Source organism: Bos taurus, chromosome 22, assembly GCF_002263795.3.
Source record: "Bos taurus isolate L1 Dominette 01449 registration number 42190680 breed Hereford chromosome 22, ARS-UCD2.0, whole genome shotgun sequence".
Taxonomy (NCBI): domain Eukaryota; kingdom Metazoa; phylum Chordata; class Mammalia; order Artiodactyla; family Bovidae; genus Bos; species Bos taurus.
The window spans coordinates 40,299,984-40,313,310 of NC_037349.1; the positions used below are offsets into that span (position 1 = coordinate 40,299,984).

Consider the following 13,327-nt stretch of genomic DNA (forward strand, 5'->3'; position numbering starts at 1 on the left):
TGGTGACTGCAGCCATGAAATTAAAAGACGCTTACTCTTTGGAAGGAAAGTTATGACCAACCTAGATAGCATATTGAAAAGCAGAGACATTACTTTGCCAACAAAGGTCCGTCTAGTCAAGGCTATGGTTTTTCCAGTAGTCATGTATGGGTTTAAGAGTTGGACTGTGAAGAAAGCTGAGTGCCAAAGAATTGATGCTTTTGAACTGTGGTGTTAGAGAAGACTCTTGAGAGTCCCTTGGACTGCAAGGAGATTCAACCAGTCCATTCTAAAGGAGATCAGTTCTGGGTGTTCTTTGGAAGGAATGATGCTAAAGCTGAAACTCCAGTACTTTGGCCACCTGATGCGAAGTGTTGACTCATTGGAAAAGACTCTGATGCTGGGAGGGATTGGGGGCAGGAGGAGAAGGGGACGACAGAGGATGAGATGGCTGGATGGCATCACCGACTCGATGGATGTGAGTCTGAGTGAACTCCGGAAGTTGGTGATGGACAGGGAGGCCTGGCATGCTGCAATTCATGGGGTCTCAAAGAGTTGGACATGACTGAGCAACTGAACTGAACTGAACTGAACTGAATACATATATCTGATGTTGAAGCTGAAATTCCAATACTTTGGCCACCTGATGTGAAGAGCTAACTCATTTGAAAAGACCCTGATGCTGGGAAAGATTGAGGGCAGGAAGGGAAGGAGACGACAGAGGATGAGATGGTTGGATGGCATCACCGACTCAATGGACATGAGTTTGGGTAAACTCCGGGAGTTGGTGATGGACAGAGAGGCCTGGCGTGCTGTGGTTCATGGGGTCACAAAGAGTCAGACACGACTGAGCGACTCAACTGAACTGAATACATATATCTGAGCTTCCTTGGTGGCTCAGAGAGTGAAAAATCTATCTGAAATGCAGGAGACCCGGGTTTGATCCCTGGGTTGAGAAGATCCCCTGGAGAAGGGAATGGCTACCCACTCTAGTATTATTGCCTGGAGAATTCCATGAACAGAGGAGCCTGGTGGGCTATAGTCCATGCGGTCGCAGAGTCGAACACAACTGATCGACTAACACTTTCACTTTTTCATGCATATATTCCCTCCCTCTTGGTCTTCCCTTCCCCCTCCCCCCCATCCCACCCGTCTAGGTCACCACCAAGCACTGAACTGAGCTCCCTATGTTATTCTGCAGGTTCCCACCAGCTAGCTGTTTTACATATGGTAGTGTATATATGTCAATCCTCAACTCACAGTTCGTCCCGTCCTCTCCTTCCCCTCCTGTGTCCACATGACCTTTCTCTACGTTTATGTCTCTGTTCTTGTCCTGCAAATAGGTTCATCTGTATCATTTTTCCAGATTTCATATATATGCATTAATATACAATATTTATTTTTCTCTTTCTGACTTCCTTCTCTCTGTATGACAGATATGTCTCTACAAATGTCCCAGTTTCATTCCTGACTGAGTCATATTCCATTGTATATATACATATATATACATATATCTTATCTCCTTTATCCATTCATTTGTTGATGTTTAGGTTGCTTCCATGTCCTGGCTATAGTAAATAGAGCTGCAGTGAACATCGGGGTGCCAGTGTCTTTTTGAATTATAGTTTTCTCAGGGCATATGTCCAGTAGTGGGATTGCTGGGCCATATGGTAGTTCTGTTTTTAGTTTTTGATATAGCCACTATGGACAACAGCAGTATGGAGATCCACCTTTTTTCTTTTCTGTTCTTACTGTGCAGTTCATTGCAAACCAGCAGGTGGTGGTTCTGGGAAACAAAGACTGTTCCATCCCTAGCTTTCACTGTGGCCGAACTTGAGTAACATGTGGATGTCATTTAAAGGGGAAAATTTTTACGAATCCTCAATTTTGGCTTAATTTTTTATTATTTTGTTAGTAAGCATATAAAAATATAAAACTAGCTATAAGCCTCTGTGTGTGTAGCTCTTAAACAAATATGAAACCAAAACACATTTACAGATTAAATGAAATCAGAATGACAAAAGCAAATTCAAATTAGCAACATTAATTTAACATGATGGATGATGTTGTTTGTTTAAACAGAATCATCTCTGGAAATACCAGTATGGGATGTCTGTTCTGTCAAAGGTTCTGAACAGCTTGTCATACCAGTATTAGTCTGGGCTGTGTGATAACTCAATTTACCCCAACTCTTTGAGCTGCATCCACTGGAACAATTCATTTGTACTTTACCCCTACTCTGAGGTCTTGGGGCACAAACACATTAAGTAGTAATTCTGCCTATTTTGTCTTTGACTTGTGACAATTAACGTAGCACTACCTGATATCACTGTAATTGTAAAAGCAAATCCAGGCACCAACATTTTGTACTGGTGTTTGTATTTTAGGTGCCATGTAGCTGATCCAGAATATATCTAGAACACTTTAAATGAGTGTTACCTAATTGAAAATAAAAGGTAAAGAATCTCATCAGGACCCTCCAGACCCCCAGAACATGCCTAAAAACCCAAGTTTGAAAAAAGAAGTTCTCAGCACTTTTTTTCATCTGTGGACAAGATTGCTGTTTTCTTTGCTGGGAAGACTCTTCCCATGGAGTGTTGCATGACTCACTCCATCACTTTACTTCACTTCTAGCCCATTGTTCAGTGTGATTGCCATGGGAAAGCCTCCCCTGACTACCTGGTCTAGGGTAGCACTCATATCAGCTTGGCCCCTTACTCTATCCAATTTTAGTTCAGAGTGCTCAACCCTACCTGACTCTGTTGCTTATCTGGTTATATCTGTCTCCACTATTAACATGCAAGCCCCATTGAGAATAAAGTCAGGTTTACTTACCTTTGCATTCCCCATGCCTCACCTGCTGCTGCTGCTGCTGCTAAGTCGCTTCAGTCGTGTCTGACTCTGTGCGACCCCATAGACAGCAGCCCACCAGGCTCCCCTGTTCCTGGGGTTCTCCAGGCAAGAACACTGGAGTAGATTGCCATTTCCTTCTCCAATGCATGAAGGTGAAAAGTGAAAGTGAAGTCGCTCAGTTGTGTCTGACTCTGAGCGACCCCATGGACTGCAGCCTACCAGGCTCCTCCATCCATGGGATTTTCCAGGCAAGAGTACTGGAGTGGGGTGCCATTGCCTTCTCCGAACCTGGGGTATAACCTAATTCTATTAGAAGAGAGAGATGAAATGATGCTAATGAAAACTCATACTGGTTAGTGCAAGAAAGGAAAGGAATGTGTGCTATGACAATGACAATGTGCGTAAAATATGCCCTAATCTGAGGCAAGAAAGGTTCTCCTTCAGGCAAGATGTTGAACTGAACACCAAGGATGGATGGACCTTCACCAGGGTATGCAGTAGGGGAATAGAATGTGCAGGTGGTGGTGGTTTAGTCACTAAGTCGTGTCCAGTTCTTGCATCCACATGTTCTGTAGCCCTCCACACTCCTCTGTCCATGGGATTCTCCAGGCAAGAATATTGGAGTGGGTTGCCATTTGCTTCTCCTGATCCAGGGATCTTCCTGATCCAGGGATTGAATTTGGGTCTCCGACATTGCAGGTGGTCTCCTGCATTGTAGGCAGGTTCTCTACCAACTGAGCCACTATGTACAAGGGGATCTGAATTGTAACATGGTGCTAGGAGTATGAGGCAGAAGAGAAAGTAATTCTGACTATAGGTCTGCAGAGGTTCATCAAGAAGGAGACTTGGTGAAGACTTGACTGGGACTTGAGAGACAAAGGTCATTAATAGGTACATGGAAGTCTCCAGACAAGAAGACTAACCTTATCTATCATAAGCTTAGAAGCAGCACTTTGTAGATCTGGCTTAAGAACGGTGCAGAGAAAGGGATGGAAAAATTGCAGCATTTGTAAAGAACCTCTCTCGTAGAATAATCAGGGTGATGAAATACAGATTTATGGATGGACCATGAGTCACAAATTCATAATATTTGCTGGTTGAAAATTAAAGCTTGTTATGCTTAAAAGGTTAATAGTGTATAAAGAGTCAGCAAAGATTAGTCTTAGCCAGTGCTACTATTAACATTTCCATCAATTAAAGATTTTTATCATTAGCACCATATGTAAGCTTTTTAAAGCAACTTATCACATGAAATCACAGATACCTCTTTTCAGAAAAAAAATGAGATAATTTGTTGGAAAAACATTACAAATCGTATCGTGTTGACATCACTCAATTACAGCTACATTACTGAATTACACCTGTTCAGCCCTGTGCTGGGGGATTTATTAGTACAGGCTCCATTAGAGCTAATGGGAAATACAGTTCCAAAGCTCTTTGAATGTATTGCATATTCTGTAAGAAGTGCTTTTCCTTTTGGGACTGCACTCCAGGCTTGACAAGGTGAACTGTGAGGTCTTTATTTCTTACAGGAGTTGGGAAAATCACACCAGTACTGTTTGTTCACATGGGCTGTGACATCAGGGATCTGCTGGGCTGTGAAAGTCTGTTCTGATGTGTCTTTTCCAGCCTCCAGATAGATGACCCTCTTCTTAACCAGAGAGACACTGAAGAGGCATTCTGTTCCCAGAGCTGAGTTACCTGCATTTGAGTTTTCATTACCCAGCCATTATGCTCTCTGCCCACAGCCACCTCCGCTTATTGATTTGGGACCTGTGCCACGTTCTAATTGTTTCCTTCAGATTGGATTTGCTCCAGGTTGCTGACTCTGGTTGAGTAATTTTTCTCCTCCATATTGCCCCCTTCTGTGCCCTCCCTCACTAATTTTTAAAGTAGCCTCAGAAGCCATGCATTTGACCCCTCAGCTAATACCAGGGCCACAAGAACAATGGCGACATTTAGAAAAAAATTATCTTGGAGCTTTGGAGCACACACACACAAAAATCCGAGAGACTCTGACTTCTTCCTTCCCTCTTCCAGACATCTTTCTGGGTGCGAAGGTATGGTAGACATGATTGCTGTTAAAACTGAGAACTCTTCAAGGGGCATGGCAGGTTGATGGGCTCCGTATGTCACTTTGTATTTGAGATCTCTTAAGTACTTGTGTTTTTAGTTTCTCAAGAGCCACTCACTTCTCAGGATGGATTTGGAAGAATTTTTCCCTGTGGAGGATGGGTAAGGGGGCCTGACGTCTTGATCCTTGTTTCTCAGTCTGCCTTCACTCTTATTCAGTGTTCCCTTGGCAAGGGAATGCATCTCATGTTTTCCTATTTTCCTCTTAACATTTATCAAAATACTGTAGCAGTTGTATCATAAAGCAGCACAAAAAAGTTATTTCTTTTTGCTTACTCTGTAACTGGTATCAAGTACGTGGACAAATATTTTTATGATGGAAGAAAAAGCCAATGATCATCTTAATTTAAAAAATAATAGATTAACTTGCATCAATAAATGAAAGAGCTTTGGTTCGTTATTATAAACAGTGTGCATTCTAAGCATGCACAGAATAATATACAAGGCATATCTTAGACGTATTGCTTAGTTCTAGACCACCACGTAAAGCAAATATCACAATTAAGTCAGTTACATAGTTTTTTTCGTTTCTCATTGCATACAGAAGTTATGTGTACAGAGACATGAAGTGAGCAAATGCTGTTGGAAAAATGGTGCTGATAGACAAGTTCTATGCAGGGCTGCCACAGACCTTCCATTTGTTTAAAAAAAAAAAGAAAACTAACTACCAAAAAACCACAGAATCTGCAAAACACAATAAAACGAGGTATATTTGTAGTGTAGTGCAGAACTCACAGGGTGGTCCTGGCATTGGTGACAGTGTGTGACAAAATAATCACAGAACGTGAGTAAGGATTTAGAAACTTGTTGTGCAACAACACATAAATTTGTTGAATCTAATAGCAGCAAATGCAGGATTCTAATTTGGATGTCTTTATTCAGTTTTTTAGTAATTAATTTTTATTGTGTTTTGTAAAAATATTTACCTATGGTGAATTGGGACACCCTTCCACCACCTCTATCCTTCATTACAGTTTATTTGGAAAACACTAACATGTTTAGGTTAAAAACACAAGCCCAAGCATTGATCTTTCCTCACCCTTGGGTATGAGTCCGAGATATGCTATTTATTGATTGTTTGCCTGGGTCGGTTACGAAGTATCTCTAAGCCTCATGCTCTTTATCCTGAAAATATGGAAAAAAAGAAGGTACTCTACTTACCTTGCAGGGTTTTTGCTAGGATTAATTATGATGTTGTAGGCACCATGCAGCCAAATTTGGAAAGAACTTCAGTGAGATGCTGCTGCTGCTGCTAAGTCGCTTCAGTCGTGTCCGACTCCGTGCGACCCCATAGATGGAAGCCCATCAGGTTCCCCTGTCCCTGGGATTCTCCAGGCAAGAACACTGGAGTGGGTTGCCATTTCCTTCTCCAATGCATGAAAGTGAAAAGTGAAAGGGAAGTCACTCAGTCGTGTCCAACTCTTAGCGACCCCATGGACTACAGCCTACCAGGCTCCTCCATCCATGGGATTTTCCAGGCAAGAGTACTGGAGTGGGGTGCCATTGCCTTCTCCGAAGTGAGATGTTAGGTACATAATAAAACTCAATCTATATTTATTATGTTTGTTAAGTAAAATTTATATATGCCTTGTGTCCTATCTGAGCAATATTAGGAAATGAAATATAATAAAATCCTCTTTTAGGTTATACATGGATAAACTTCTCTCAGGACATGGACTTAAAGGAAAATGTTATATTTAACTTCTGCATACCTTCTGTTCCTCATTGGAACACCAAGTCTTTATTGAGACCACTTGTATGTTACTCCTGGCTTTTACCTCTGATATTTTTTTCTTCATTTTTATCTCCTCTACTAGACTCTTCTCAGAGATTATACCCTGGCTGGTTTTCTCAATCTTATGTCTTTGATGGTGTGTGGAAATTACCGGTACTTGTATACTTGTATATAGAGAGTAACTTCCTGGAGCAGATATGTGTTTTCAGTCATCTTTATAGGTAACTTTCTCTTTGCTTCATAAGTTTTGACTCTACTGAGGTGAAATGGTCACACACAACTCCCTGACAGGTTGTGTCAAATTAACACAAATTAACTTCCAAAACTTTGTACAGAAGGGTGCTAACCTCCCCCCAAATTTTGTATCTGTGTATTTCTTTTCTGGCTTAAAATGTGCATATTTGTTATTCATGCAACAAATATCTATCCAGAACCTTTTGAGGGCTTGTCATTTGTCAGCTCAGTGGCAAAAATGATGGTATGTATAAGCTGAAAATGAACCAGGAGTGATGATGACAGGATATAGAGTAAAGATACTTGTGGAGCTAAAGTAGGGAATGCCTCATAGGGATTTAGACAAACTCATTATCTTCTCCGTTTTTATCATAACCTCACTATGACTCTTTCTTCATAGACATAGAAGAAATGAATGTGTTTTTCACATTTTTAAACTCTGAAGTTGGGATGCACCTCATAGTTGATGGTCACTTATATTCACTTTAGGTAGGTAGCAGTTGGCACAGTTGTTTTGGCCTGCACATGTGTAAACATTGAAAGGGCCAGCATCAAAGCCCACAGAATGGGCATCAGTGGCTTGGAAGAAAATCTCAGAAACAATATTGATGCACTCTTAGAAGAAATGCCTGTTCACTTGATGACTCAGATGGCAGTGATGTGCAGGCTGTGAAGATGTCCCGTTTCTTACAGATGGAAGTGGAAGAGCCAGTCAGCCACAGCCTGATTAAAACTCCGTGCCTTCAAAAAGGTTCATTATGGAAAATTTCAGATATACACAAAAGTAGAACTAATAGCATAAACAGCCATGTATGCACCACCAGCTTTAATTCCTAATTGATCACTCCCCACCCCTGTGTTCCCCTTTAGTAATCATAAGTTTATTTGTTATGTCTGTGAATCTGTTTCTGTTTTGTAAATAAGTCCATTTGTATCTTATTTTAGATTCTACATATAAGTGATATTATATGATATTATTGTTTCTCTGTTTGTCTTACTTCAGCTAGTATGATCATCTCTAGGTCCAACTTTGCTGCTGCAAATGGCATTATCCCACTCCTTTTTATGGCTGAGTAATGTTGCATAGTCGAAGTAGGAAATGGCAACCCACTCCAGTATTATTGCCTGGAGAATTCCATGGAAAGAGGAACCTGGTGGGCTACAGACCTTGGGCTCACAAAGAGTCAGATATGAAGCGACTTAACACACGCAATATTCTGTTGTGTATATATACACTGCATCTTTATCCATTCATCATTTGGATATTTAGGTTACTTCTGCATCTTGGCTATTGTAAATAGTGCTGCTATGATGCACGTACCTTTTTGAAATAGAGTTTTCTCTCTTTCTGTGTGCCCAGGAGTGGGATTGCTATCATATGGTCAATCTATATTTTAGTTTTCTAAGGAACCTCCATATTGTTTTCCATAGTGGCTGCACCTATTTACATTCCCACCAACAATATAGGGGAGTTCCCTTTTCTCCAGACCATTTCCGCATTTATTATTTGTAGACTTTTTAATGATGGCAATTCTGATTGGTGTGAGGTGATACCTCACTGTAGTTTTGACCTGCCTTTCTTTAATAATTAATGATGTTGAGCATCTTTTCGTGTGCCTATTGACCATCTGTATGTCTTCTTTGAAAAAATGTCTACTTAGGCCTTCTGCCCATTTTTTGATCAAGGTATTTTGTGTGTGTGTGTTTGATTAACTTGTATGATTGCTTGAGTATTTTAAAGCATATCCTAGATATCACATCATTTCACCTGAAAATTCTTCAGCGTGTATCTCTAATTGGTAAGGACATTCTTCCTCTACTTAAATCCCATGCCATCATCACACCTAATGAAATTAACAGTCATTCCTAAATATATCCTTTTGTAGTTAACTTTCTTCGAGGAGAGTTGTTATTGAGTTGCTATTTTGTTTGCCTCCTTTACTCCATTACAGTTCTCTTACCCTCTCTTCTCCATGTCCTTGATTTGCGGGAAGAATTGGATTGTTTGCTCCATAGTATGGACGTGGCTGGATGTGTCCTTGAGGTAGTGTTTAACTTATCCTTCAAGACCTTGGCATTTAGTCTAGAGCTGTGATTAGATTTTGTAAATTTTTTTAGGCAAGAATACTTCCTGGTGGTGCTCTGTATGTCCTGTTGCATCACAGCATGAAGCACTTAATGATGGATTATCCTTCTCTTACTGAAGCCAAGATTAATCAGTAGGTTCAGGTTGTCAGCCTGGTCTTCTGTTACTAAAATGGCTTTAATGTCTACTGATGATTGTTGACTGTATCTGGATTTAGGCCTTATTTCATTAGGGGTTGCAAAAATGGCAGTTTTATTTCATTCTTCCTGAAGTTATTACGTGAAGTTTTTCTGTGAAGAACTTTTTCTCATCAATCATGTGACTACCCTGAAATATAGTTCATATAGTTAGGAGAATATTTCAATTTTCAGATTAGTAAATGAATACCTAATAACCTCTGATTAGTAACCAATTACAATTCTTAAAGTATCTTATGAACTCTAAACAAATATTTTGTATGTTTCAATTCATCTCAGGTGTTAATCTTTTGATGCTCAAATTTACCCATCTTAGGTCAGTAAGGACTCCTTCAAGTATCCTTTCTGTTGATTTTAAGTGTCTTTAAAATTGTTTTATTTTTAAATGTTTACATTTTTATTGTATGAAATATTGAATGTGTATAAAACTAGACAAAATAGTGGAATTCATCCCTGTGTACCCATATCATGTTTCAAAAGTAATTAATCATGGCCAGTTTTATTTCTTTTATGTTCCAGCTGATCTCTCTCCTCCCATATTTCTTATGGTTTCATCCTTAAATATTTCTCTTTAACCCCATTAGCTTTTAACTTCCATCCTTCTAGCACAACAAGATATCCCAGGTAGAAACATGCTTTTAATGACTTACTGTATTGATTAATTAGGGTGACACCAGCTGCTTGAGCACATAAACTTGAAAATGAAATGTGGCTTAAACAGAACAGAAGTTTTTCATTCACATCATAGTATGGTGTTGGTGCTTCTTGTGAAGGAGATTTTCTGTTGGGATGATTCAGGAAGCTAGGCTTCTGCCAGTTTGTGTTTCTGCCTCCCGCTAGGTCCACAATGCTATCTGCATCGAACCAGATATGCAAAACACTGTTTTCACTGATCTTGTTGATCCTTCAGAGTACTTCCAGTCCAACACTTAAATAATGAAAAAGACTAAGAAAATCTCTGTGTCCATGAAACTTGTTTAGGTAATGGATTACTGTAGACTCCAGTAAAATCATTTATGCTTCTGAGGTTTGTGAGGGGATGAATGTTTTTATTGTAGTTTGCCAAACATTTTAGGTCATACACAGTAATCTAATTTTTACATTTTATTTCCTTTGAGGCGATTTAAATCTAAAGAGGGAAACTACCTTTTCCATAATACCACACTTAAGAGACCTTCTTGCACTGATTCTTTATACTATAAACTTTGATGAAATAATGTCATCAAAAAGGGCTTAATTTGGACATCTCGAGGGGGAAATGAGGTTCCAGTATACTCCTTTGAAGTTTGCAAATGATTTTCTTATCTTAAAAAACCTAAAGTATTTTTCACAAGAATTTCTTTCACTCTCATGCTCCATCCTCTTTACCGTAAGTAATACTACTTGTCTTATGAAGAAGAGCCTGGGTTTCCAAAGAACCTTCAATTTGGTAACAATATTCTCTTCTAAGGGCTGCTGTAGCCTGCAGTCAAAACTCTCTGACAACATATTTTAGAGAGGCTGTGGTACAAGGAAACAAAATATAATAAGAACAACTGTAAGACAAGTTTGAGACTTGATTGGCTTCCATGTTTAGGTAGGTCTCCCAGTAAGGACTTCAAGTGTATAAAGTAATCTTTTTCTAAAATGTTGGAAATTGTCATGTTTCTTACCAGCTACAAGTATAGACTTTGTAAAATAGTAGTGCTAGCAGAAGCAAAGCTGAGCATTTGATTTATGTTAGATTCCACTCTGACCGCATGTCATGATGACCTCAGTGTTTTAGAATTGCAGTTCTATGTCTACAGCCTTTATGATTTTTTGTCACTTTCTTGTATCTTTACTATTATTTAATTTTTTTTTTATTTAACTAAACTCACAGTTATTATGAACAATTTGTAAGTACACAGAGATAGAGAAAATAGTACAATGAATTTCCATACACACAGCCCATGGACCAACCTGCAGAGTCCTCCAGTGCCCATGGTTTACTAGGGCTCCATGTATGCTTTAAAACTCTACTGTCACTGTTTTGAAATTCTTAATAATTTATGAGCAAGTGGCCCTGCATTTTTATGTTACATTGAGGTTTGCTAATTATGCAGTCTGTCCTGTACCTAAAGTCAATAATTATCAAGATTTCTGCTCCATTTTCTTCATCTATTCTCCTATCACTTTTCCTCCCTCACTTCTTTCTTTGTTCTCTTTTTTTTTTCTGAGGTATTTTAAAGTAAATACCGAATATCACTTGACTTGACTTTGATATACTTCAGAGTGCATCTAAAAAAATATGGACATTTTTGTACTTAACTGCAGTGCCATTCGGAGAAGGCAATGGCACCCCATTCCAGTACTTTTGCCTGGAGAATCCCATGGACGGAGGAGCCTGGTGGGCTGCAGTTTATGGAGTCGCTAGAGTCGGACACGACTGAGCAACTTCCCTTTCACTTTTCACTGTCATGCATTGGAGAAGGAAATGGCAACCCACTCCAGTGTTCTTGCTTGGAGAGTCCCAGGGATGAGGGAGCCTGGTGGGCCGCCATCTCTGGGGTCACACAGAGTCAGACACGACTGAAGTGACTTAGCAGCAGCAGCAGTGCCATTATCACATATAGCAAAATAAACAATATTTGCGTTATGTAATCCTGCTTCATAAATGCCCTCAACTGACTTGAAAATGTTGTTTTCTGCTTTTCTATCTTTTTTTAAATGAAATCTAAAGTCTGTATATTGATGACATATGTCCCTTACGTCTCTCCTAGTCTAGAGAAATTCTGCCTCCATTCCTGCCAGAGTCTTGTTACAGAAACAGGGTCCCTTGTCCTTCAGAAGGTGTCACATTTTGGTTTCTTGTGGTGTTTTCTACCTTGTTCCTCTTTCACTCTTATTTCTTACACTGAAGTTATCTCTAGACTTGATTTAATGTAAGTGTTCTTAGTAAGAACACTTCATTGATGATAATTGCTCTTCCTACGACTTCATTAGGAGGCATCCACAGTTTGGAACCAGTTTTTGTGCTTCTGCTGCTAAATCACTTCAGTTGTGTCCGACTCTGTGCGACCCCATAGATGGCAGCCCACCAGGCACCCCCGTCCCTGGGAGTCTCCAGGCAAGAACACTGGAGTGGGTTGCCATTTCCTTCTCCAATGCATGAAAGTGAAGAGTGAAAGTGAAGTCGCTCAGTAGTGTCCGACTCTTAGCGACCCCATGGACTGTAGCCTACTAGGCTCCTCTACCCTACCTTTAGCAGGCAAGGGTACTAGAGTGGGGCGCGATTGCCTTCTCCATTTTGTGATGCTAAGATTCCTAAATAGGTTTGGCAGGTGACAGCCTTACTATTCCATAGTAAAGTTCTCCATTAATTTTTCACATAGTGTTCATTTCTATTGATGGATGTTATCTGAAGCAATTATTTCTTTACATGATTACAGAAATCATGACTTTCTAATTCTGTTATTTGTATTTATTAATTAGAGCTTTTCAGTGAAGTAATTCCCTCATAAACTAGAACTATTTAGAGTCAAATTTTTCTTTTCCTTAACTTAGTTTTGTCCTAAGCAATTATGTTATTTAGCTTGATGTGCTAGTTATGTTTTTTAAAATGCTTAGAGTCAAACACCTAATCATTAAAATAGAAATAAAGCCATTCATGTACTGCCTAATATTGTCTGTGATACCCCAAGTGGCACATGTGTTAGATTTTGCAAAACACTATTATTTCCCCTGCTTTACAGATGAGGAAACCAAGGCACTGTGAGGCCAAGCAGCGTTCCCTGAGTGGATTAGAACCCCATGCTCCAACACCAGAGCCAAGCTATGACTACTCCAGTCTCATTAGCACTATTCTTGGTGGCTAAAGTGTTATATATAAAATGAGATGGAGCCAAGACAATGATTTTATAATGGTAAGCCAGTGAGAAAGCCCAGAATTCTCAGATAATTGATCTGTGTTCTCACTTTTGGCTGGTGCTGCCTCGAAGACCAATGTGACTTATTGTGGCTACAGGTTTAAATCAATAATCCGAGTATATTAGAACCTAGATTGACCTAACTTCTCAGACTTCCTCAGAATAATGCTTTTATAGCCTTTGGATGAAATACTTAAAATTTTTTTGGCCTTTTTGTTATTAT

The 13,327-nt window shown here is 39.6% G+C and overlaps 2 protein-coding genes across 10 annotated transcripts in view; both read left to right on the plus strand.

Annotated features, from left to right (window-relative positions):
• FHIT (fragile histidine triad diadenosine triphosphatase) overlaps positions 1–13,327 on the plus strand; it is a 1,524,027-nt gene that overhangs the window by 192,954 nt on the left and 1,317,746 nt on the right.
• The window catches only part of LOC132343538 (uncharacterized), a 96,323-nt gene that overhangs the window by 25,076 nt on the left and 57,920 nt on the right, over positions 1–13,327 (plus strand). The gene's annotated exons all lie outside the window — the stretch shown is intronic.